General features: G+C 41.9%; 1 long non-coding RNA gene across 3 annotated transcripts in view; it reads left to right on the forward strand.

Moving 5' to 3' along the window:
• The window catches only part of LOC139798129 (uncharacterized), a 217,666-nt gene that overhangs the window by 122,623 nt on the left and 70,457 nt on the right, over positions 1 to 24,586 (forward strand). For all 3 annotated transcript variants that reach the window (XR_011726740.1, XR_011726739.1, XR_011726741.1), the window contains exon 4: positions 16,699 to 16,877. This is a non-coding gene — a long non-coding RNA (uncharacterized lncRNA). The remainder of the gene's footprint in view (positions 1 to 16,698; positions 16,878 to 24,586) is intronic.

Consider the following 24,586-nt stretch of genomic DNA (forward strand, 5'->3'; position numbering starts at 1 on the left):
GCTGTCTCATATTATTTGAAGAAATATCTTTGCCTGCTGCCAGTTGAGTGCTAGCAGATGAGATCTTCCCAGTCAATGACTGGGTTTGAGTCCTTCAGTTTCTGAGTTGTCAACTTGTGATTCTTTTATTGTGTAAAGGTAGCTACTCAGCATTTCATAAAATCATCCGTGCTTTATATTGCCTCAGTTTCATCAGCCTCAAGTCTAGGTATTGAAAATCACCTCTTGCTTTTGAAATCTTGGGCTAGGTGAACAAAACCCTTCTTTTATAAGGAAAAATAACAGGTGAAAACTTTGTGATTGTTCTTTATGGCTAAGAATTGACAGTCTGAGTAAACTGTTAAAGGGTTAAAAATTGTAATGAAATAGACCTTATTGTATTGTTGCAAGTTTAAAATATGCCTCTTGCTGCAGGGCTTGCATTAATATTGTTTGAGAGGAGTAGCATCATCATACTGTAATGGACTTTTATTAATAGGCTTGCACAGTCATCAGTCTCTGTGTTGGTGTGATGGCTGAATACAGTGAACATGAGCATCTTGACAAGCAAGTAACAAAATCTATCCATCACCTTCAGCATGAAGATGCTGTGATAATTATGTTTACAGTGATAATAAAACAGGGATAAATAAAGTGTTCAAGCTGTGGAAATTTAGGGTCCATAGTGAGTATCCTATGAAACAGAGAAGATGGCATCGCCATAAATTCACCTCGTAAGTAAAAGAGTTATTCTTTTGACCCATCTTGCTGTTTCAAAAAGAAATGTCATGCTTTTTTCCATTCAGAACTATTCAGTGGTAAAACCACTCCAAGGCAAAAGGCCTGGGTTGCATTCTTTTCCTTCTGTAATCATGGGCAAGAATGTTCAGTGCCCTTCCTGGTGACTGTGCCAATGCCCTCGGAACAGCAGCGTGGTGGCATTTTATAATTTCTGTTGGTCACTTTTTCTTTTCTGGCCAGAGAAAGAATGGGGCATGTCCTGTTCCTTTTATGCTGCTCTGTTTGGGCAGTTGACTCTGTTTATTTCAGTGGGATTAACTGTAAGTGGATGGTATAAGGAACAGCAAACTTCCTGGTCTTCTGGTTTCTGCTGTCAGTGACTCAAAGCCTGAGAAATTGTCTGTCATGTGATTGCTGGGAAGAAAAAGGTCCTAATTTTTTTTCCTGTCCTAGGGCCATGTTGCAGGACAAAGAAGCCTTGTACAGTGGGAATCCATTGCATTTACATCAAGTTTCACTCTCTTTATGATGCCAGATCAACCTGTTCTTTAGCATCAGGAAGAGCATGGCCCAATCCACATCACCAACTTGAGCCACACTAGGACCATCTGAATTAATTCTTTCTTCTTCTTCAGAAAACTGGTAAATTCACTTCCTGAAAAAGGTGTTAGTTTGACAGTCCACTGTCAGACTGTTAGTTTGACTGTCCTCATGCCTTTGTGCTCAGCTGTGGCACAACCCTGCTCAGGCAGCAGGAGCAGAGGAGGCTTCTCCTGCCAACACGCCTCCACCCTGGCCTGTAGTGGGGGAGAGGTAACTTTGCTTCCCATGCTTCATTTAATTCTTGGCTCTGACTGCTGAGAATGGCAATGGAGTTGCCAGTTGTGGCATGCACATTTACTGCTAGGAAGTGAGCCAGAACCACCAATCCATTTGGCATAGACACTGAGCAGCAATGGTAAATACTTCTTGTTCATTACTAACCTAAGCCGGATTTGAACCGAAGACTTGGAGGTGAAAGACTGTCTCCCATTCCTTAATCCCCTTAACATTTCAGTCTGCCTCATAAAATTTTCTAAAAAACAAATGTAAACCTTGTGTATAAAATTAAATCCAGGAGAGAAAAGAAAATCCAGAGTGAAGACTGAGTCTGTTTTCTTCTTCAGCAAGCTTCTTTGCTAGTAGTGACCCTGGAAAATTGTTCTCTGATTATTCTCTTGAGAGATTACTCTAATTTCTTGCTGCTGTAGATGGCCATATGATCAATTGTCATCAGTCACTGCTTGATGATGGGTCATTACTTACCAGTGCATACGTGGGGGAAAAACACATGCAACTTCCATTAGGAGGCAGAGTGCACCTACATCAAACGTGCAGTATACAGTAAGTTCTCATTAATAACATTTCAAGACTGTCCTCCTAACATTCCTAGCACAGAAGCTGCCTTCACAGTGGAAGAACTGAAACTAAGGAAGATTTGCAGCTTGCAGTCAGGAAAATTACCATTCCTACAAGTTAAAAATCTGTTGGTTTCTTTTTTTCAGTTGAGTTGTTCAGAAGCAGGGATGTGTTTTATTGAGAAAGAAAAGTAAAGCTCATTCTCTTCTATTCTTTGCTTCAAGACCTCCTAGCTTGAGAGAGCTTTTGCATTTTAATTAATTAATTTAATTAAGTTACAGCCAGTATAAACATTTCCCTTCTTGTTCCATTTCTAAGTTAAGAATTCATGTATGGCACCATGGAAAATGCTTCATCTTGTGGGTACTGTATTGGTCAGGAAGTCTGGATGTATTTAAAAACATGGAGAATAATTTTGGTGAAATTTTTAAATATATTTCTTTCATCTTTTCTAAACACCCTAACAGCAGTTTTAATCAGACCTTCAGCTGAGTAAACTACTAAGAATTATGCAATGTAACTCAAACACAGCCCTGATACGCTGAGTGGCCTTTTGAATGCATTCTGCAAGGACAACCTCTTTGCTATCAAGGTGAAGATAGTTTCTGCCTAAATCACAAGGATTTTCATGTAGGCTTTCAAAGCACAATCTGGTAGATCAATAGGAAGAAGGTTAGGGTTAGAAAGAGGTAAGAGTTGGAAGAAGCAGTTGGCATTTTGGTCCCAGCAAGTGGAGGGCACTGAAAGGTGTAGAGACAGGATTGGGTGAGAGTCAGCATTATCCCATCCAGTCTGGCACTGGGTTTGGTGATAAGGCTGTAAATGAACAGATAAACACAGAAGTGTCCTGTGAACAGGATTGCTCTTCATGCTTCCCCTTCCCTCCCCTGAAGTCCCACATCTGTGTGGAAGAAAGACCCCTTGAGAAGAAGCCTGAAAAGAAACAAAGAGAAAGGAATGTTCATCCTCTGACTTGTGCTTGTTGGAACACAGAGAGCTCAGTACCTCCATCCCTTATGTCAGAAAATCCTGTGTAAAAAATCTTTGCAAACTGTTCTGTTTGAAGTCATCTAGGGCTACATAGGTGCCAGGTGGAGTCACAAAGGGTTCCTAAGGTGGTCTGAGGCCTCATGTCCACTGCAAGCCAATGGGACTTAGGCTCTTTGCCGTGTCTTCCAGTCACTACTTGTTTTTTCAGACACTGAAATGTGTTTGTAAATCCCACCCCTTCAATTCTTGAAAATCTTTCGCAGGAACTCCTGTGCCCTGCTGTAGATCACCATAACCCCACCCCATGGCCCGGCTGCACCTAAAGCAAGACTGCAGCGTTACCTCTGTGTGTTCCTCTCTGGCACCATCTAGTGACACCAGAAGCGGGCTTCCAACTTCTGCTTCTCTTCCCATTGGAACACAAGATGTTTTCCTTTGGCAGTAGCTTAAAATTCAGTTCAGTGCAGAGGTTGCTCTCATGACATGAAGTCAGAGCAAGTCTTGCAAAGCCTTTTGGGAGCAAACGCTGCGGTATGGCTCTTGTACTAACAGTTTAGATTTGTAATTCAAGGTGCAAAACTGCCAAAGCACATAAAAAATAATGTGAAGATCTTGTTATAGATATTTTGTTACAGTGAGAATCAAGAATGGGGCATGTGTGTGTGGCTGTGGCTGTTTGAAGACTGTCATAGTCTGTGAGCATCTTTTCTAGTCCTAATAAAATATCTGAGAATGAAATGAGCATACTTAAATTATAGAATGATTCAGGGCATCATGTTGTTAATAATGTAGAGAAATGAGATATAAAAGCTTTTACTCAAGCATACCCTAAAGCAAATTTAAGTAGAGCACACAGCTATGATGCTGATTGTTTTCACAGGTGTTGGCACCATATGAATTAAATGAAGAAAAAAATGGTGAAACATTTATGACTCATTAGAATTATGTGGTTTTCTATCCTGTCCTAACAACTGAAAAAAGGTGTAATTTACATTTGCAGCCAAACAGCGTGAAGTAACATTATACTTTACTGACATGAAAAGAAGAGACTTCCAGATGACTACTATTCTGAACTTCTCTGCTCCTGAGTTTTTAGTTTTTCGTATGGACTTGTAAAAGCTAAAATTATTGCCCATAAAAAAAAAAAAAAAAAAAAAGCAGACAACAAAAGGATAACTTTTAGGGTAGGATAACTTTGAATCTATAGAATGTGTGATCCCAAGGAGTAAGTGCTGTTCACTATGTGTAACACCTTTAGAGTCAGAGTATTTCTCCTTTGCATCAAAAAATATGCTTGATAGATCCAAAGGAAGCCACGTCCATGTTTTCTTTTTTAAATAAATGAGACTCTGCATCCTCCTTTTCCTCTCCCCTTTGAGAGGTTAAATATTTTCTATCGGAATTGTTTTGTTGTAGATGTTAAATATTTACATGAAGGAGGTATCTTGACAGGCTGATCTACAGCAGGAAAGCAACAAATAAACAAATCTATGTCTACAGTACTTCAGATTCTGGTTTCCTGAGCTGCTGTTTATTTTTGCTATTGTAAAAACCTGCATTGCAATGCATTGAAAATGGAGTTCACATGGCAGCTTTCAGGCAACATCTCATGTTTTAGCAAAGCCATAACACAAACCTCAGCTTCCCATACACTGCATAGTTGGCTAAAAAAGCAAGCAGCTGATTTATTTGAGCCCCTCTGTGCTGTGGATGAGTCTTCAGAAAGAGAACATGTCATACTTTGCAACTGAGGCTTTTTTGCACACACCTAATCAACCAGAAAATGTAAGTTTTTACTGGGCTTCACCAGCAAATTTTTCTCCTCTCAGCAGAGCACCAAACCTGGTTTGTAATCCTACTTTCATTTATTTCATCCTCCCCTGAAATTTCTCATAGCACCAACTTGCTCAGTTCTGGCTGGCTAATTTGCATCTCATGGCCTGCAGTATCTCTTTAGGAGGTGAACTATTAAAAATACATTAGTCTGGTGTGGATGGTAATGGGCCAAATGCTGCTGGTTTTGAAGGCAATCTGGGAAGCCTCAGACTCTCTCTGACTCTTGATAGCCATGCAAGTGAAGTTGTTTGCTTGCTTTTGCTGTCCTTGGACTTTAAAAGTTCTAGCAGCAGATGTAGGTGAGATGATTGTTCTTCTCAAAAGTCTGGATTGAGAAAAGCACTTTTCCTCCTTTCCAAGCTTGCTCTAATCTTTGACGTTACCCTTATTTCTCTTCTGCCAGAACTGTCCTATTAGCATCCCAAAATGTTGCACATAACTTTGGCTTGCTTACAGAAGATGATCCAACCACTAACATTTGCCTGCTGTAGCCGAATGCTGAAAGAAAAAATAATCCCCATTTGAAATGTGAGACTTTGCTGCTGTCAGTTGCTGGAGCTGATTATTAGGGCTGTGATTTTTATCTGCTCACTTGTACAGTAATTAAAAGCAATTCCCTCATCAGTGATGATGCTGCAAAGCCAGCTTTTAAGCGACGCTTGATGTACAGTTTATTAACCTAAGCCCACGTTGAAGGAAAGGTGACATAGTTTAAAAAGTAAGAATGAACACATCTGCTCCGAAACAAAGAGCTGAATGTAAAATAGATGCTTATTGTTCAACTAGCAAAAATGGCAATGTGGTTTTAATGGGCAAAGCAGGAGTAATCACCTTGCCCGAGCCAGGTGTACACCTTCATTCTGTCTGCTCCCATCTGTGTCCTTTCTGTGTGGATTATTTGCTGTGTGGACGTATCCTGTCATGACAGACAAGGTGGTTAAAGACTTGAGGAGGAAATCAGGAAATCAATGACTGGCTTGCTGAAGGGGAGAGCTGTTCAGCTGCCTGACAACCTTTGCCACACCTTCCCGCAGGTATCGATGAGCACAAGTGCTTATCAGTGTCGGCTCCAAATCCCAGATATTGGATATACACTGGATGCTGTCCCTCCAGCCGAGGGACCTTTGTGTTGCAGGAAAGAGATGTCAAATGATAGACAATGGAAATCAGGAGATATACCTGTGGAAACTTTTTGAGATGGGTTCCAGAGACAGAACATTAGGCTGAGTAAGTGGCACAAGAGTTTGTGCCCAACCCCAGCCCCGCTAGGAAGTGAATGAAGAACTGCATGGATTTTGTTTTAAAATGGAGCTGAGCAGTAATCCCAAGAGATTTAAGAGCTGAGATCATGCAGTGGATACATATTTCACACCTGGGGATAGAGACATGCCTGAGATGAGCCAGGAAATGTATCTACAGGCCAGGCATGAATACCCAGCTGAAAGCACACAGGGAACAGTGCAAGCTGTGCAAAGTATACAGTGATTGACAAGAAACGCCTCATGAAATCCCAGCACAGCCCTGGGAAAAGGTCAGAACAGACTTGTTCATTTCTAATGAAAGAAACTTTATGGCCTGAGTAGATTACTAACCCAGTTTTTGGAAGATGCCCAGGCAAGAACAGGGAGCAGAAGACTGAAGGCACAGATTTTGAGCTGTGATGTATACCTCACATAACGTGTGACCAAGTGAGAGGCCCCTGCTGCCCTTCATTTAAGCATTTGAACATTCTGATGCCTTTAAAAACTTCTGGCTAAGATTTATGTCTCTGAAAATAAACAACAGAATAGGAAGATGGCATCAGCCTTGACAGCAGCCAAGGAACCGATGGCAATGTTAGACAGATAATAAGGATGTTTGACCTGGTTATTTTGAACTTCATAAATGTTAAATGCTCCCATGGTTTAAACAGAGACCTGTACTCTGGCCTGGCAGTCTAGGTAAGCATGTCTACCAAAGCCTGGGGCAAAAAAAAAAAAAAAATTTTTTTCTTTCTTTACAATTCTTAGGAAAATCAAGTGCAAAGGACATAAGGCCCACAGTGATTGTTGTATTCAGGGAGGTACATAGGAAATTAGCCATGAAGTTACTATGAAAAGTAGCAGCAAAAAAGAAAAGTTGTTGTTGGGTGCAGGATGTGAAATGAGTAGAACAAGCAGGAAAAAAGTAACTTGAGACACATGCTGGGACTGGAATCAAAGGCAGCACCAGGGGATCTCAGGCTGTCAGGCTCTCTTGCAGGTGAGACAAAAAGGAGGAGAAGTGTGTGATGAACGCAGAGGATCGATGTGACTGATCCTTTTGAGCACCATCAATAACAACAGAAAACAAGGAATCTGAACAGTGGCTTCACTGTTGGCATCCAGTGTTGTTTGAGCTATTAGAGCAGCCTGCTTGGCATCCATTTGCTACCCTGGTGGAGTGTCAGTCTGCTTCAGGTCATGTGTCAAAGCTGCTATTCCCAGGCAGATGTCCTGGATGCCTGAGGGCTTCTAAAATGGCACCAGGCACCTGTGCCTAGGACAGAGGGGTCCTGGCCTTCCTTTTGCCAAGCAGCACTCTCTGGAAGAGCCACAACAGCTTGGGGACAGCTACAGCCAAGTATGGCAGCAATCAGCAAGTTGGGAAAATCTTTAAACAGGTAAAGTCTGTGCAATAATTGTCTTCAGTTTGGGCCTTTTTAAGACTGGGTGTGGGATTAGCCCTGCAGCTCCCTGCCTTGGCCAAGAATGAATGGCTTGTGAGGAGCTGTAGGTCCCAGAGCAGATGGGAGTTGTCGGGTTCACAGTCAGAAATGATGGAAAAGGAAACAAGGTGTAACAGCTCCCTTTGGGCAGGAGAGATCCGGGGGGACAAGTAGGTGTCTCCAGGCAAAGAGAGGATATCACAGATAAAGATGCTTTAGGAAGATGCTTTAACAGGCAGTCAGGTGCCTATGTAAAATACCCAGAGGAGAAAACAATTAAAAGAGCTCTAGTTGGTTTGGGTTTGTTTTTTGTTTTTTTAATAAAAAATAAAAAAAGTTGAAGAAAATAGAGTTAGTCTAAGAATGAACTTAATCACCAAGGTGCCCTTGAAGTTTATCAGACCACCTAGAGGTGCAACATCCTCGACAGGCAATGAGTTCTCAGAAATACCCTTCATCTAATCTTTTTTTTATTATTTTACCCTACCCTAGAAAGCTTGAAGTGGTTTGGTTTGGTTGGAAGACTAAACTAGCTTGCCAGAGGGAATTCAGAGGAAACAAGAACATTTTCCCAAAGAGAAGGTAGAGGCCCAACCACACCTTGCAACATCAAATCTTTAATCATGTACCTGCCTGTAGAGCAGCAGCAATATTCAGTGTTTCTGTAACATCATTCATGCAAGAATTTCAAAGCACTTCATAAGCACTAATTAATCAAACCTCACAAGCACTCAGCAAGCAGTGACTTTGCCCACCAATGAAGTGTAATCACTTATTTTAAAATGGAAGACGATGGCGGTTTGATACCGCGCGACGTGACGCAGCAGGTCAAGGCAAGCAGCCCAGGAGCAACTGAGGGCACTTGGGAAGTACCCATCCTTAAACAGCTTTGCACATCTACTCCTTCTGTTACCCTGCACGTGCTTTGTGGAAATATTTGCTCAGAAATATTTTTGTGAGAAGGCAGTTTTTGTGTTGGGCCTGAAACGACGGCTTGAAACGCGTTCTTCAGTTCCCAGTAGAGCTCCTCATGCTAAAGGCAAATCTCTGCACGTGGTGGGGCCTCTTGTTTCCATCTCTCTGGCCAGTGGCACCCACAGTCCTAAAGATCATGAAATAAACCACTCCTGTGTGGTTCTTGACCCCCCAGAAGTTGCCAGGTCAGGTTCCTCATGGGGAGAAGCAAGCTGTGTCAGCGACTGCAGGCTCTACCTTCAGTTCCTCTGCTTTTTGTGGTAGCACTTGGCACGTTTAATACTTTACACCCAGATGGGTCTCTGCAAACTCTGATCCCCAGCCACAAAACCTGCTCCAGTGCAAGAGCCACGGGGCCTAAATTAGGACCTTCTCTTGGCCCAGTTAAAGCTGTCTATGTTCTGGTTGAGTACAGTGCAAGAAAGGGTTGGGCTGGTCCAGCTTCTTTATATTTCTGCCATTTCGATTTGGAGGGGCAGACCAACTCAGATCTATAAGTGCTGCTAATACTCTGAGTATATATCTTCCCAGTTCAATGTATGTTGGAAAACCTTGAGCTTTTCCTGCCTGTAGGAAAGCCAAACTACAAGCCTGTAGCTTAGGTCTTCTGTCCCATCACTTCTCATCTCTTCTGGAAGCAAATAGGACACGGATTTATTTTTTTCCATCGTAGAATAAAATTATATTGTACTTGTGTATAACAATGTGCAAGCCATTAAGGAGAATAATGAAATGCTGGAAGTTAAAACAATAAGCTTGGATGATTTAAGCCTTGCTACATTTTAAACGTGCAATATGTTTGCAAGAATGAATTGGTCTTTGGGGCTGAATAAATAGTACAGATAGCCAGCCCATTTTGGAAAGAACAAGTAATACCTAGGAACATAATTTAAACCAGTGTTGTAATTAGCTGGTCATTTCACATTACTAGAGTTCTGGTCTTATTGTCTGGCTTTATAAATGACCCATGTAGTTGTCTTCTAATTATACATGATATGTTTAAAAAAACCCAACAAAAACCACCAAACTGTTTGGATGAGAATCTTTCCTTTTGGCAGGAGAGTGAAGAGTAAATTATTTAGATGGATTATGTGGTACACTCCCCATTTATATGCCTTTGCAAACTTATTTAAAAACACAAGATCTGGAGGCTCCTTTAACTATACCTTCAGGATATCATAATTCTCCCTGGCTTCACTTCCTGAATATGAAGCAACACAGTATTTTCAGTCAAAATACATCTCACCCTACATCTAACTGATAAATAATGGGTATAACTGTGAATGCAAAAAGATGGCTTTGTTCCTGTTTATTTTAGAAACCGTAGAAGCTGAAACTCTGTCAGAGAATTTCAAACTCTTGCAGACTTAAATTGGGAAGCTAGGACTGGACTTTTCCTTGGGACTTGTCTTCTGGCCGCAGTATAGGGCATGAAAATCTTTCTGACTTTGACACTGGTTCACTGTGCTGATACTCAGATGGAAATCAGAACTGTCTCAAGCCTTCTCTCAGTTACCAGCACCCTCTTGGCACCTTCCAGAAATCATTTTAGTTCCCTGGAATCAGAGATCTGCTTAGTCACTGTTCCCTCACAGCTTCACCTGTAGCAGATCAGTAAGCAATATGCTGTAGAAGAAGGCACTGTAAAGCTGCCATGTGCTTTGTTTGCTTCTATTTTCCAAATCCAGCATTCTCTCACCAGAACATGACTGCACAGGTGCTTGGTTAAACTGATTTTTTTGTCCATTTCATTCTTGCCACTGGCTGGAGAGCAGCTACCACAGGAGGTCAACAGCTGCTCCCAAATTTTTCTGTGCAGTAGCAGAGCTGATGATTGTTTAGTGGGCTCTGTTATGAACCACGATGCTGTGTTGTGAAATTTTGGCTGAAGTAGCTGTCACACATAGGGCACTCTGAACACACAGATTTTAGCCCTCTGACCAGTCCCTTCTTAGCAAACTAAAAATTAAGGAAGTAGACTTGCTCATGTATTTACCTCTTTTTTTTCTTCTCTTCATAATGTGATTGAAAAACCTCCATTCTAGATCTGCTGCAATGAAACCATACCCTGTGTCTGTTCACATACATCTGTACAGTAGAAATTAAAAGTTGGGGGTGAGAAATGAAAAATTCATTGAGAAAGGCAGACCTGCTGTCTCCCCTTGAAGTCACCTAGGTGAGGCTTTTTGACATAATGGAAGCATCAATGGAAACTCTTGATTAAATGTTTGACAGGTTGACACTCTCCCCCCTGAGCAGGAAGACTGGGGTTGAAAGAAAATTTTAATACAAACAGAATTTCATTAATACCACAGTTTGCTACAATGGGGGTCTTTTCTTTCCCCCCCCACCCCCCCTGTTATTTTTGCTTAGATGGTGTAATTACCTTTTAAAGGAGAAAGATGCTATAGTTAAGCTTTGTCTTGGAAACACTGTCATAGTAATGGAATGGGAGCTTTCAAGTCAAATCTGAAACAAACTGCCTGGAACAGTTCTGATTCTCCAGGCACAATCAAAACCAGTTTTAATAGGGTGGTTCCTTTAAATGCAGGCTTTCTTCATTGAGCCAATATTTACTTTGTAGAGAGAGTACAGAAATTCATTAAACAGTATAAAATAATCAATATAAACAGAATATCAGAATGGCCTTACAGCTCTCAAGATCCAAAAACCTAGCTTCACTTCACTTTATTTACCTTCTGAGAGCTTTTCTTCTAATGTGGTAACTGTTAGGCTCTATCTGCTCTGCTCAGTGTTAGGGCTGTCATGATGAAAGTGCATAAACAATATAAATAATAGTTGTTGGCACATGAAAGGAACTCTGAGTGGATTGTTCTTTTGGAATTTAACAGTCAGGGGTTTTGTTTGACTCTCAGGGATTATTTTTTATTATATTTTTACGTTTAATCCAAAAATTCTTATCTTAAATTGATTATTTGAAAAAACGTCATTCTTCTAATATTTACATGGCAATTTAATATTTATAGCTTGATGCTAGGCAATCCTAATAGAATTTAGTAAATATTTATTAAATCAGGCTTGTTTTTAAAGGCTTATCATTTTGTAACCACTCTCTAGCACTAACACTCTTTGAAGCAGAATGTCAGCCTGCCCAACTCAGTTTCTATATTGTCTTTCCATTCCTTGTCTGCAGTGATCCTTCTTGACTTCTTTTTGCTGCTGAATAGTTAAATAGTTTAATCTCTTTCAGATCCTTGATATTATCAGGTTATATAACCTCCCACTCCATTCCCACTCAGCATCTCTGAAATGTAATATTCGCACGTGGATTTTTTTTACTCCTCATTTGAGATTTGAAGAGAATGCCTCTAAAGCATTGTTTGAACCCATGGCAACTCTCCTCGTGATGCATTTTCCATTTCTCATTTGCAGGCAAGTAAATTGACTTCCTGAGACCTTGCAGTCAATATTATCTTGATATCATTTAATTGCGAGCCTTCGGTTTTTAGATGCACAGCTTGAGCTTGCAGACTCATTCCAACTCTTTTTTGAAGATGATGAGTGCTGAAGCACTGACTCACAGTGGAAAGCAGACTGTGTCTATCTTCTCAGTTTGGAAACTTAAAACCAAGCCATCTAAATCAATGAATTTGATACAGTGCTATAAACAGCTCACCCACTCGCCAACGGCATCAGTAAGAGAACTTGGGCATCTGCTTCACATTTCCTTCTCCTGCTATGCCATTCCTCTCTCCTTAAAGCCTAAGTGACAAATTAAGTCAAAGTGGAGGTCTGAGGAGCACGGGGAAGAGCATGTTGAAAACAAAGCAATTCAGAGCATTTTCTCCTTTCTATCCAAGTCAATGGCAGGTGTTCTACATCCTATTACAGCCCTGATAGCGCGTTATGGTGCCTCATTTCAGCCTGTTTGGTTTCAGACTGTCAGTTCAGGCAGCAGTTACCCAGTCCAAATGAACCCACAGTTGGATGGCAGCAGGTGAACAGAGGAGTGTCCAGCTCAGGGGCCTCCCCTGCACCACTCTTTACGTGGAAGGCTGCAAATATTGCAGATTTTGTTAGTGGGAAAGAAGCAGAAATGTTTTCTTACGATTTTACAGTTCTTTCATGATCGATTGTGAGTCCCTGCATGATGAAGAGAGCTTTTCAGAGTAAATATGGACAGTTCAGCTTGTCTGTCTTCCCATTTATTGACACAAGATGGGCAGCAGACAATGTGTTATGAGCAAAAAATGTTTCATTACATTAGGAACCATTTCTTTGCTAAAACACCCATGAAATCAGCCTCTTGACATATTCCCCAGCAAGTTAATCTGATCGTGATTGGCTCTGAGTGAAATGGAAATGAGAAAATTCCAATAAGCATGTGAACATACAGCCTGATATTCAACCCACTTTAAACACAGGTTGGCTGAAGACATTACTTGTAGAGGCGAGTAAGTGAAAAGCTGAAGTGCATTTGAATGTAAAAGCCAAAATCAATTTGATTTTAAGTGATTTTCAATGGATTTTAAAAAGCAATGGCGTGGAACTTATGTGCAAGGTTAAAAGGCTTCAATTTGATTCCCTTCAGACTAAAGCGAGCTTATTTTTTCTCCTTTATTCAATTTGTTATTTTTTTAATCCCACTACTGTTTTCGAGGGTCTCTATATCACTTTACCAGTTTTACTTAAAACTATTGGACCAACAATGCAAAGTATTTTTATACACAGAACTGAACAGCAGATGGGACTCCATGAATATTATATTATTCATGGCCATTGAATTAGAGATGCCTTAAAAAAAAAAATAAAATGTAGTCTGCCATGGCCTCAGCTTTATCCTGGCTGCAGGTTTCTTTTAGCTACATTCGTTGAGTAAAACAATAGACTCTGATCCAAATCCCCTTTGAAAATAGCAAGAACTTTTCCTGGTGAATTCAGCCAGTTGCTGGGCAGACTGATTATCACTCATTCCCTGAACAAAATGATTTTGTGATACGGGATCCATAATGAGTCTGAAGAAATCTGGATTCAATTTTTGGTCCTTGTTTTGCCCAGCCTTGGCCATCTTGGGCAAAATATTTGTTCTCTCTCAGCTTTTGTTTCCAAAACTATAAAGTGAGAGTAATATTTTTTTTCTTGTTTTGTTTGTAATATTTTATCTTCCGTCATTCTAGACTTTTACTGGTTTTGGCTAGGGGATTGATTTTTATTGCAACCCCTGCTCATCCCATTTGAAAAGTAACTTCTTACAGTACTTGGAACGTTATGGTGCAAATTAACCAGGAATTCCAGAAAGATTTTTAGCAAACAGTGACAAGGAAACATGAGGTGCTACAGCTCCTCAGCTTGCATGGACAGGCACTATCCAGGGAATTCAAGTGGTCCTAAGCAGTTGCTGCTTGTGCTTTGGAATATGCTTCTCCATACATATGTGATAAGGATGCAGAACTGTGGTCAAACACAGGTTTAAACCACGTGGAGAGTTGTTCCACAGCAGAGCTAAACAGGATTTAAATGAGCTTAAATTGGAGCAGAATAGAGCTTGCTGAAATCTTTGTGCAAATATCAGTGATTAAGGATGGTGACAAATGCGTCTGTGCTATTAATTGTGGGATCCCATATCATAGAGGATTCCAGAAACATAATCCATTTGTCTGGCAGTATTTTAAGGTAGGAATAAACAAGCTTAATTTCTGAGCCTTCTTTGCATCACTGTAAATTGGAGTAGAATTTCCCCCAGAAATCAGACACCCTGTCACGAGATCATTTGTATCCTCTCTCTTTCAGGCTCTGCATTCCAGTCCTTATGGCTTCCTAGTCTATAATTTAGTTTTCTGTTTCTATTTCCATGAGGGGGTTTTATCACTGATGTTGTTGCACAGTGTAATCAGAAGGCAGTTCCTGACTGACCTATCAACTTGCTTGTGAAGCAATATGATAAATCTCATCTATGAAAAGAGAGTAAGGATAAGGCCTTCAGAGGGGATAATTTAAAAGTTAGATTCTTATTTCCATAGTTGTCTATTTTTCAGTGGAAGTGCTGAAGGTCTCAGCACTTGGAACCCACCTAAGTATCTGAGGGTCTGAAATGTCAGTCAGTGCATTTATCCCTTCACTTCCATTTGAAAGATTCTTTGTGGTACAAAATGTCACTTTTCCAGTCTGCATATTTACTCACTGTGTACTTTTTACTACCATTTTAAACTATTCATTATTTTTAAAGCCTCTGTCTGGGCATCAGTAAAAACTTAGTGATATAAATGGGCTACTAAAATGGCAATTTAGCCAATTCAGCTGCCTTAGACTAATACAGACTAATACTTTCATAATTTCCTTTTTGAAAGCATTCAAACTGTTCTGAAAAAATATTTGCCATGCTGAATTTTCTCAAGAATTTGCTGCAAAATGTTTAGGTGGAGGCTCTGAAGATTATGTGAATGTCTATCTTTGTGTACCAAAATACTGTTACTAAGTTGGTGAGCAGTCACACATTAGTTTTTTTTTTTTTTTCACTTCTTTTGGAGTGAGTCCAAAAGAGGCCACAAAGACAAACAGAGGGCTGGAGCACCTCTTCTATGAAGACAGGCTGAGTGTTGGGGAAGAAAAGGCTCCAAGGAAACCTTACTGTAGCCCTTCAGTATCTCAGTGGGCTACAGGAAAGCTGAGGAGGGACTTCTGCAAGCACCTGGAGCCATAGGATGAGGAGAAATAATTTAAAACTGAAAGAGGGTAGGTTTAGATTTGATCTTAGAAATTCTTCACGGTGAGGGTGGTGAGACACTGGAGCAGGTTGCCCAAGGAGGTTATGGATGGCCTATCCTTGGGTTCAAGGTCAGGTTGGATGGAGCCTGGAGCAAGCTGGGCAAGTGGGAGGGATCCCTGCCTATGGCAGGAGGTTGGAACTGGATGATCTTTAGGGTCTCTTCCAACCCAAACCACTCTGTGAAAATCTGACAGCAGCATTCTGCCATCACAATTGTTTCATTAATTTAAACCTGTCATAAAGGCAGAGGGTACCAACAGCAAATGCAGGGGTTTTTTGTTTCCTGAAATGCTGATAATGTACTCTCTCAGTCTGGTATATAGCAAGTTTATTTTCTGTCCACATTTCAGACCCCAGATAATAGCTGGTGTATTCTGTAAAACAAATACAGAGCACAGAGCAAGTACTAAAACCCCCTGATCTGCTCACATGGGCAAATGGGCAAGATTTTGAACTTGACTCCCAGTAGCATATGCATGCACCTACATGTAAATGTGAAATAAAGGAAGAATGCCTAACCTGAGGCCTACAGACTCACTCCAAAAATACCAGAGTTCATCCCTGGACTGTATTAATCTTAATGAAGGACTGAAATCCACATCCCAGAATTCGAGTCATCCATCTTATGTTGAGGAGCATGTTGCGACCAGTGATGATTTTTTTTTTCCCCCAAGAGCTAATCTTGTAGATAAAGGATGAGAACATTAGGCATTGGTTTCTTTTTATTTCAAAGGAGTAGCTGGGTTTTTTTGACATGACAGAAGTTGAGTCACTCTCAGGGGTATTGTTCTACCAATGTGCTTTGCTTCTTGCTACATGGTAGGGTCTCAACAAAGCAGAGCATACTTGATCCATTCCTTTCTCCTCTCGTGGAGCTGCTCTGGATTAGCTGGAGAAGTCTTTTTGCACACCAAGCAGTGCAGATACAGTCAGTGCCCACCAGCAACTCATCTTGACAGAGATGGCTGCACATTTTATCCAACCAGTGTTTCTATTAGCTTAACATTCATCACTGGAAGTGCTGACTGAGCCCATGGTTAGAACTCCCCATGGTCTGGCAGCGTGTTGCACGTTTCAAGAAAGCAGAAGTAGGAATTTTTGTTATTACTTATGCATGCAGTTGGATTGTCAGAGTCTGGGTGTGTTTCATGAACCAACAGACTTCCATGGCACCAGGTGGTTGTGAACTGGCTCACTGCACAGCAGAGATGCTGAACGAAGCTGGTTTAGTTGGGAGCTTTGTGTTGTGTCTTCTAAAAGTGAAGTATTCTAGAAGCAAAAACTCAACCCCCTTTTTCAGTCCACACACAACCATTCCAGTTAGCCCAGCTACTCAACTGATGTATTTTTCTTTTACTACCTACAGTGACAATAACACATGAAATGTCTTGGAGCTTATGGGTCATCATGGAGAGGAGAGCCCACTGCCCACAGGGGGAGCAGCAGCCACCTTGCTGCCTTCACCTTCAAGTGTCCCTTTACTGCATGCAAGCACCTGTAGAAGCTACAATCACCTGAAAGTGATTGCCTGGAAAGCCAGCAGTGGTGAGTCTGGGGCTTTGAAAGGTGAGGGAGGGGGAAAGTTTGGGTGCATAAATAAGCTGAAAAAATCCTCACTGTCAAATGAAATGTTCCTCTGCTTTATCACCATTATTTTTAGTGAGATTTTGCATTATGGTACCTTGAGTTTTAAATTAAATGTCAAATATAATTTGGCACTACAAAGAATGAATTATGTGACTGCCCTTAGAGAAAATCAGAAGGCTTAGCTCTCCGAGTTAAATTGGTATCTGCCTTATACTGAGCTGATGTGGGCTAATTGATTAGGATCTGACAGGATCCCATATTGCAAATTCAGCACAATCTCTTCCATTAAAAAAAAAAAAATAGACCTAAGGTACCTTTAGGGAAAAGCAAAAAAAAAAAAAGTCTTCTGTAAAACAGAATGGGGAGAGGAAGAGAGTATCTTTAAGGACTGACTCTCTTTTGCATTGGTGGTTTAGTTCCTCCAGAAGCCCACACTTTTTAAGGGTACAATATGGATGTTAAGGTGCCCCAGGTCACTTTGGAAGCAGATTTGCAGTAAGATTTCAGGTTCTTCTGGCCTAATTTTAAAGAGCAGGAAAATATTTTCTCAGATAGCTGACTAAATCTATCTCCATAAGGACTAAGATGACAAAGTGCCACTTTAGATCATTAAAGGAGAGTAATACATTTTAATCAGCAAGTATATTATATGAGGGAAGGACAAACCAAATGCTGTAGCACTGGGTCATTTTATAAATGTGGCCCTCTCCCTTTCAAAATGCATGATTCTATTTCCTGGAAACATCAGTCTTTAAAAACTATTGTCAAGTAAACAAGCCTTGTGTTTCTCACAGCCTTCATGTCTGTGTAGTCTGGGTTTAATTTTCTGTTAAGTACGGGCAGCGTTGGGGGGGGGAGGACTAAGTTTGAAGTTCTAATGTAGTCAGGCTGGAATCTGTCACTCAGCTTATTGCATGTTGATGACTCAGTGCAGTTTCAGCTGTAAGCAGACCATGATTTATGGACACCAAGTGAACTCCTGCGGCAAAAACCAGCCATGAGATCAGAGCAGCAATAGGGCCCTTTTTTTGGCAGGAGACAGCGCCTGCATTTTTCTCATTCATGCCAAACTGCTTTGCACGGCAATTAGCTCTGTCCTCATTTAGTCTCCAGTCCCAAAGGGTAATGAAAGTCATATATCATCTTCAAGGCTGCTAATTATCCAGCTCAGTTACAGGTAGGCTTTGTAACTGTGAGAAGGGCCTGTCTGCTTGATATTTATTGCTCTTCCAATAAGCAAGCAAAGGAGAAAGGGGGGAGAAAAAACTTTCTTGAAAGCTTGCCCATACCCCTTGCCTCAGATCCTTGACATACCTTCTGCAAATGTGCTAGTCAAAGGGGAAATGTCTTCATTCCACATATCCATTTTTCATGCTGTAACTAAACAGTCAGCAAGCACAGAGACCAAGTGCTGGAAACACGAGAAAACATACGTTTGGGGTGAGCTTGTTTCTAGTCATTTGCTTGTGGAAAGACAAACCTCTGACTGCACAGCCAGGAAAACAGGAAGGGTAACAGCAAGGAATGAGGAACTCCTTTTTCTTTCTCTACCCCTTTCTCTTCCCAGCCCTTCAGCACACACCCCAGCAGCATCTTGGGAAAACAGAAGGGTTAGAGAAGGGCGAGAGTTTTGCTGAGGATAGACCAGAGCTCCATATTTCAACCCTCCAGCAGCCCTGAAATGCAGTGAAATACAAATCTTGACCAAGTGTTTGGGTCCTGCCTGACTTTCTGTCTGAGCTGAGCCAGATGCTTGGCAATTGCAGTTGGTTTGGACGTGGGCATTAACAGAGCCAGGTCTTGCAATTAGGAGCCATCTTCTGCTGTTGTCAATGTATTGGCTAAATCAGCAGCCCAGGTATTTGAGTCCTCGCTCTGCTGAGGAGCAGAACTTCTTCCTGAACTTGGATAAAAATCCTGCTAAGTTTGGAAAATGTCTGGTTTCCTTTTGATCTCTTTGTTTTGTTTGCATGTTACCTCTTTGCCATACTTATTTTAACCACTGGGCCTGACTGCATGATCCAAGGTGAAGCAGTCTGCTGCAGTGCCAGTGTGGAGACATCACCACATCCCATCAACCAGTGAAGGACTCACCAGATGTCCTCTGTAACAGCTCAGTAAAAGCTCCTGATTCATATGAAAAGCTCCCAGAAAAGCTTTCTCCATTTCTGCACATCATCTGGGTGTGTTTTTTTGACAGTGGTGGCAGAGACTGGTAGGAAAAAGCTCCTGTGCATGTGCAGAAGAGTAACAACTCTGTTAACTCCAATACAGGGCACACAGGTGCAGCATGCATGGACAGAAGTCACCTCTCAAGGCACAAGACCTGATCTCTCTGGCAGTATCAGGGTTTGTTGTCTCCAAAATCCTCAAGATAGCCTTGATGTGTAGAAAGGCAGCAGTGAAAATCAGCACGTGGAAAGGGGGAGCTGGGCCAGAAGCAGTCAGTAAAGCTCAGGCAATTCATCACTTTGGCTGTGGCCATGGCTGGAGATAGCATGGGCAGGAGGAGCAGAGATGCTCATCCTTTGTGCACAGTGAGAGATGGTATGGTGGAGAAGATATGGACCTTTTGTCACAGTAGAGACATGCTGAGAAGAGAGGAAACTGCCAGGTACTTCTTGGGGTGGAGAGCTGAACTGCAGCACGGGGGGAGTTTCTGCAGCCTTTCAAGGCTTTGAGCTGCTGTGTGGCACTGGAGCTGTTCTGGTGCCTCTGGGTATCTCCAGTGGGTTCCCCAGGCCTGGTTTTCATTTCTGTCAGCAGCAGGAAAGCACGTAGAGGTGGGGATGTGAAAGAAGGAGAGGAGGAAGTTCCTTATTCTTTTTTACAACTCCTCTTCCTGTCTTTGCTGTTGTGTGAAAATGAAGGGTCAGCTTGCACGATCAAAAGTGATTTGATTTTTTTTTTTTTTTTTTTTTTGCATTGAGAACAGCACAACATTTTGCACTCTTTTCACCTTTTTCCTTGACCTGGAGGAAGCACCAGAAAGCTGGATGAGATCCAGACAGTTCAGATGCTGAGATTCAGCAGAGCAAAGGAGTGGGTGCTCATCTGTCGTGCATTGGCAGCTTCCCTTGAACTGAGCAGTGCTCATCTGATTTACACCAGTCACAGAGCTGCCCTGCAAACCTTGAGCTATTTGTCTGGGTTGTCTTTGCCACTTTCCAAACCTGTTGACTTGAACTTTCAGTGCTTGTATTTCAAGTGCTCTCACCCCACCTCTCCTGGAAATAGGTACCCAGCTTGTCCTGAGAGCTGTGGGAGCTGCTGCTATGTCCCTGCTGCAGAGCAGGGTGCTGGTGGCTGTCCCTGCTGTCTCACAGGCACAGTGCCACTGGTGGGGAAGGGCAGGGAGCTGGGTAGAAGTCATCATTCAGGACCAGAGCAGTGATCCATCTAATCTGAGATCTTGGCACTGACAAAGGATATTACTGACTGCTGTAGAGGAAGCTGTCCCTTTTCTCCTAGTATTTAATTCTTTCTCATATATGGGTTTAAATTACTCTTTCTTTTTTCTTTTTTTCTTTTTTTTTTTCTCAATACGAAGAATTTCTGTTTCTAAAATAAAAAGGTGATTTTTGCACTATTCATCCTGTATTCCCCTAGCCTGTTCTTTTTACACCTCTTGAAGTTTTTTTGCAGTCTGCCTTGTGAATTTAGCAAAGAGTTGGAGACAGATAATAGGGAGAAGCAAATGTTAAAGGCTTCACCCAAATGCTGCTGAAGCCACATTCTGTTGCCTTTTTCACCATTTGGTTTAGATCTGCCTCCTAAGCCAGCTTTCCATGTAATACTAATTAGCATGACACCAATATTAAATATAGTTTTGGAAGTAGTATTCTCTGAGATGAAGATGAGAAAGTAATTAAAAATGAATGTTCAAGCCTTACAGATCTATCCCCCAAAGCTTCTCTTTGAATTTCATTTCACTTGGTCGACTTTTTCCATTTATTGTTCATCTCTTGAAACAAACATTTGGCTGACTTATATCTCTTTCCATTTGTAGAGCAATGCCCATGGTATCATAAAAGCAGGTATCCCAAAGGCCTGTTCTTTACCAGGAACCTGATTTGTTATTGTGAAGCAATTAACAGGGGAATCTGGGTGTAGTTTTGTCCTTGTTCCAAACTTGTCCTAAACTGCTGAAAAGGTGGTGAAAGGGTGAGTGTCTGTCCCCTGTCCCTGCTGTGTGCCAACAGCAGCACCCATCCAGCTGTCCAGCAGCTGCAGGGGGATGCAGCTCTGGCTGAGTGCTGAGGCAGCAACCACATCTGCTGACACAGAGAGTGGAGGAGACACAGGTGAGGTGGTGGGGAGGTCTCTTTCAGTTTGCCCTTTCAGTACTGTTTGAAATTTCAAGTAGATGAAGCTGGCCATGAAATCACATCCTTACTGCAGCTGCACCCATACTCTTTCTGGTTAGGCCCCAGTTTGTTGGAGGTGCAGGACATGAGAGTGTTGCTTCACTTCTTAGGAGGAGGAGTTTTTTCTTTTCTGATTTACATTTCTGTGCTCAGCTGTAAATGTACTTACTGCTTCTCTTCCCTTTGAAACAGGCAATCACTACAAAGGTGATCACCTCCAACAGGGAAGGCATCAGTCAGGTCTGCTCTGGTGACTGTTACACTCATTTCTACCAAAGCTTTGGCATCTGTATGTGGGGGGAAGTTTGGGAAGGATGTTTTATCCAATCTCTTCTGTGTTCTGCTCTGTAGATGTTCTTGTACTATGGTCACCTCTCTACTGTAATCCACATGTCATTCTGGGTTTTGGCAGAGCAGACAAGGTCAAAGAAACATGCACAGAACAAAAGATGTTAAAGCTTCTGGTGTTACCTCTTTTGGAAATTTGCTCTTTGTTTTGTAAAGAAGAAATCTTGAAGAGCCCACAAGATGTCCCATCTTTTGTGCAGGTGAACTCTGGCCTTTTTATGGAGTGTCCTATTGAGACAGAGAGCTGTAATTGATGGGTGTGGTCTCCATTCTGGATCTGTGTGCAAGTACACTGGAAAAAGAAAAAAATTGTTTGATCTCAGTTTGAAATTTTATGAAAAGTCATTGTAGGTAGCACAGAAAAAAAAATAACATGCTGACAGTACTGCTGATGGAGCACCCAGAGGGGCCCTTTCAGGGGAACCAACTGGCCTCTTGTGAAGTCCCACTGGGACCCAATAAGCAATGCACAGTAGCTGGCTAGAATCAGCCAGTTAAACAAGGATTTATTTTATGCTGATGTTTTGCTACTGAGTTTTTTTAAGGAGTAATGGAAAGCTCTTTCTCAAATTAGATATGCTGTGTCTCAGCCAGATAGGGAACTTGTTCATGGTCTTCTTTCTCACCATCCCTGGGCTCCTCTAATGCAGCACAGCCAGAATCCTGGCATCTCAGTGCCTTTCTTGCTTTGGGAAGACTGACAGGGTAAAGGTGGTGAGTAAAGGCCAAATGTGTTCCTGCTGTTCAAGAAAGCTTCCTGAATATGCAAGATTATTTCCAACTTCGTGGGGTGTTATGATTTCATGATCCCTGTTCTGATCTGCTCAGACTGTTTGAGGCTATTTCTAGGAAGAGTCATAGTGATTCTGCACCTGGTAACATCACAAAAGTAAGTGTGGCTATGTGCAATTCTTACCTAATTGTGCTTCTTGGCTAGATCTCTCTGTGATTAATTAACATGCTTATTAAGCATGAAGGAAAATGTTTTATTTACTAATAGTAAACAAACTACCAACATCCCTAAATTTAGTGAACCATCAGTGACTGTGGTTGTATTCAGATTCAAAACCTAATTAGCACATTGTGTAAGGATATTCAGAAGCAATCCCTTTATTCTGATTTTGCTTCCTAGAACTGGACTCATGTTTTTCAGGTTTGCAGTCCCTGAGCCAAGGCAACCATCCTGTTGTCCTCATTCAAACCGAAACAGAATTTTTTTAAAATTTTCTTTTCATAGGTCTATTCCAGTAGTTTTTTACTTGAGGCTATATCAATATCATCATTAAGAAACAGGCAAGCAGGGGAACACCTCTCCCTCTAGTTGACTCTTTTTAGTATCATTTCATATAGCACTGGCCTGGCTGTTGGAAACACTCAGACTGGACAGAGTCTGCTCCCAGTGGCTCTGCAGGACAAAAATCAGCACCTGCTTTGGGGCAGGGCTCAATTACTGGCTGGCCAAGAAGAGAGTAGGAACTGTAGCAGTCCTTTCTCTTTCATGGCTTCCTAAGTGTGCTCCCACCACTCTGATTTCTGCTTTCTCAGCTCCTGACACCCCATATATATCTGTGTCCCAGTTGAGACTCATTGGCAGAGGAATGCAACCAGAGCTTGCCTTTCAGCTTGCCACATGGTTCCCAGAGGCCTCACATGCCTTGCAGGCAAAATACCTTTTGTGCTTACTACTGATACAGATATTTTTGTCCTATTTATGGACACATCAGCACTGAAAGTGCTGAGACCCACAAACTGGCCCAGCACGAAGGAAGTCTGGAAGCAGAAGCAGTGGGAAGGACAGAATGAATCCATGCTCTCTTTGTAGAACGTGGCTTGGTCTAAGAAACATGGTGGTTGTGCAAACACAGCCAAGCAGCCTCTGGGTCTGAGCTCCTATCTCTGCACATAATCACATGGACCAACCACTCAGTCTGCATCCTGGAGCCAGATCCTGAAGTGCTCAGTGAGGGAAAATTCTCATTGGAGTCTGGCAGGAGGAGCATATAATTTTGTCCAAAAATACTGAATATGCAGTAGCAGCTGCGGGTTGTCAAATCCAGCGTAGGATTCTACTCCACATCATATGCTTCAGCACTTTATACAGACTATGTTTAAATTAATTTTTAATTAGCTCATTATCCAGATAGAAGATCTGCTCATCTCAAGTTCCAGGACCACAACTTTGCCTGCAGGTCTCTCTATCAGACAGTTGGGTGATGGCAGCACCCATCCTGAGCTGGAAGTGCTCAGCCCCTGCAGCAATGAGACTAATATTAAAAGCCCTGATAGGATCAGGCACCACCCTCCATTATATCACGACTGCATTTCCATCTTCATGCCCAACCTTCTTCCAGACTATAAAGAGCTTGTGGAGGGTGGGGATTCGTGACTGCTGGAAAACCCACATGCCATGGTGAGCCAGAGCTGTTTGACTCTGCATAATGCAGCTACTCAGGACCTCTGCATGGGTTTTGATGATTAAGTGCAAGTTCAGCCCACCCAAAGTGATTCATAATGAATTGCTGGTCCAGGGATTGCAAACCACAGCTCTTCTCTCTTTCCTGGTTGGAGAAGCTTTTGCAGACATACCTGCCTAATGAAGGGGGACAGTGCCAGTTGCCTGTAATAGTGTTACCTGCTTTGGAAATACCTCCTCTGTCCAAAATCTGGGGGATCCACTGATACATGTACTTAGCTTGCAGCATGAGCAGGCAAGGCTGGGAATGTATTGGCTTTCCAGACCTGGAGTTGAGGTGTGCATAAAGCCATTTCCTTGGGTTTGTGCAGGAAACACGTGGCACAGTGAGGAACAGACCACAGATCACTTAGGGTCCAACCAGAGATCTGGATTAACTAGAGATCCTCCTTAGCCCTCTGGTCCTTACATGTTAACAGTCATCATCAGATGTTTTTAGTCCCATTAGCATATTCCCCTTGGAGCTTCCAACCCACTCC

The sequence above is a fragment of the Heliangelus exortis genome, chromosome 7 (genome assembly GCF_036169615.1).
Source record: "Heliangelus exortis chromosome 7, bHelExo1.hap1, whole genome shotgun sequence".
In the NCBI taxonomy this organism is placed as follows: domain Eukaryota; kingdom Metazoa; phylum Chordata; class Aves; order Apodiformes; family Trochilidae; genus Heliangelus; species Heliangelus exortis.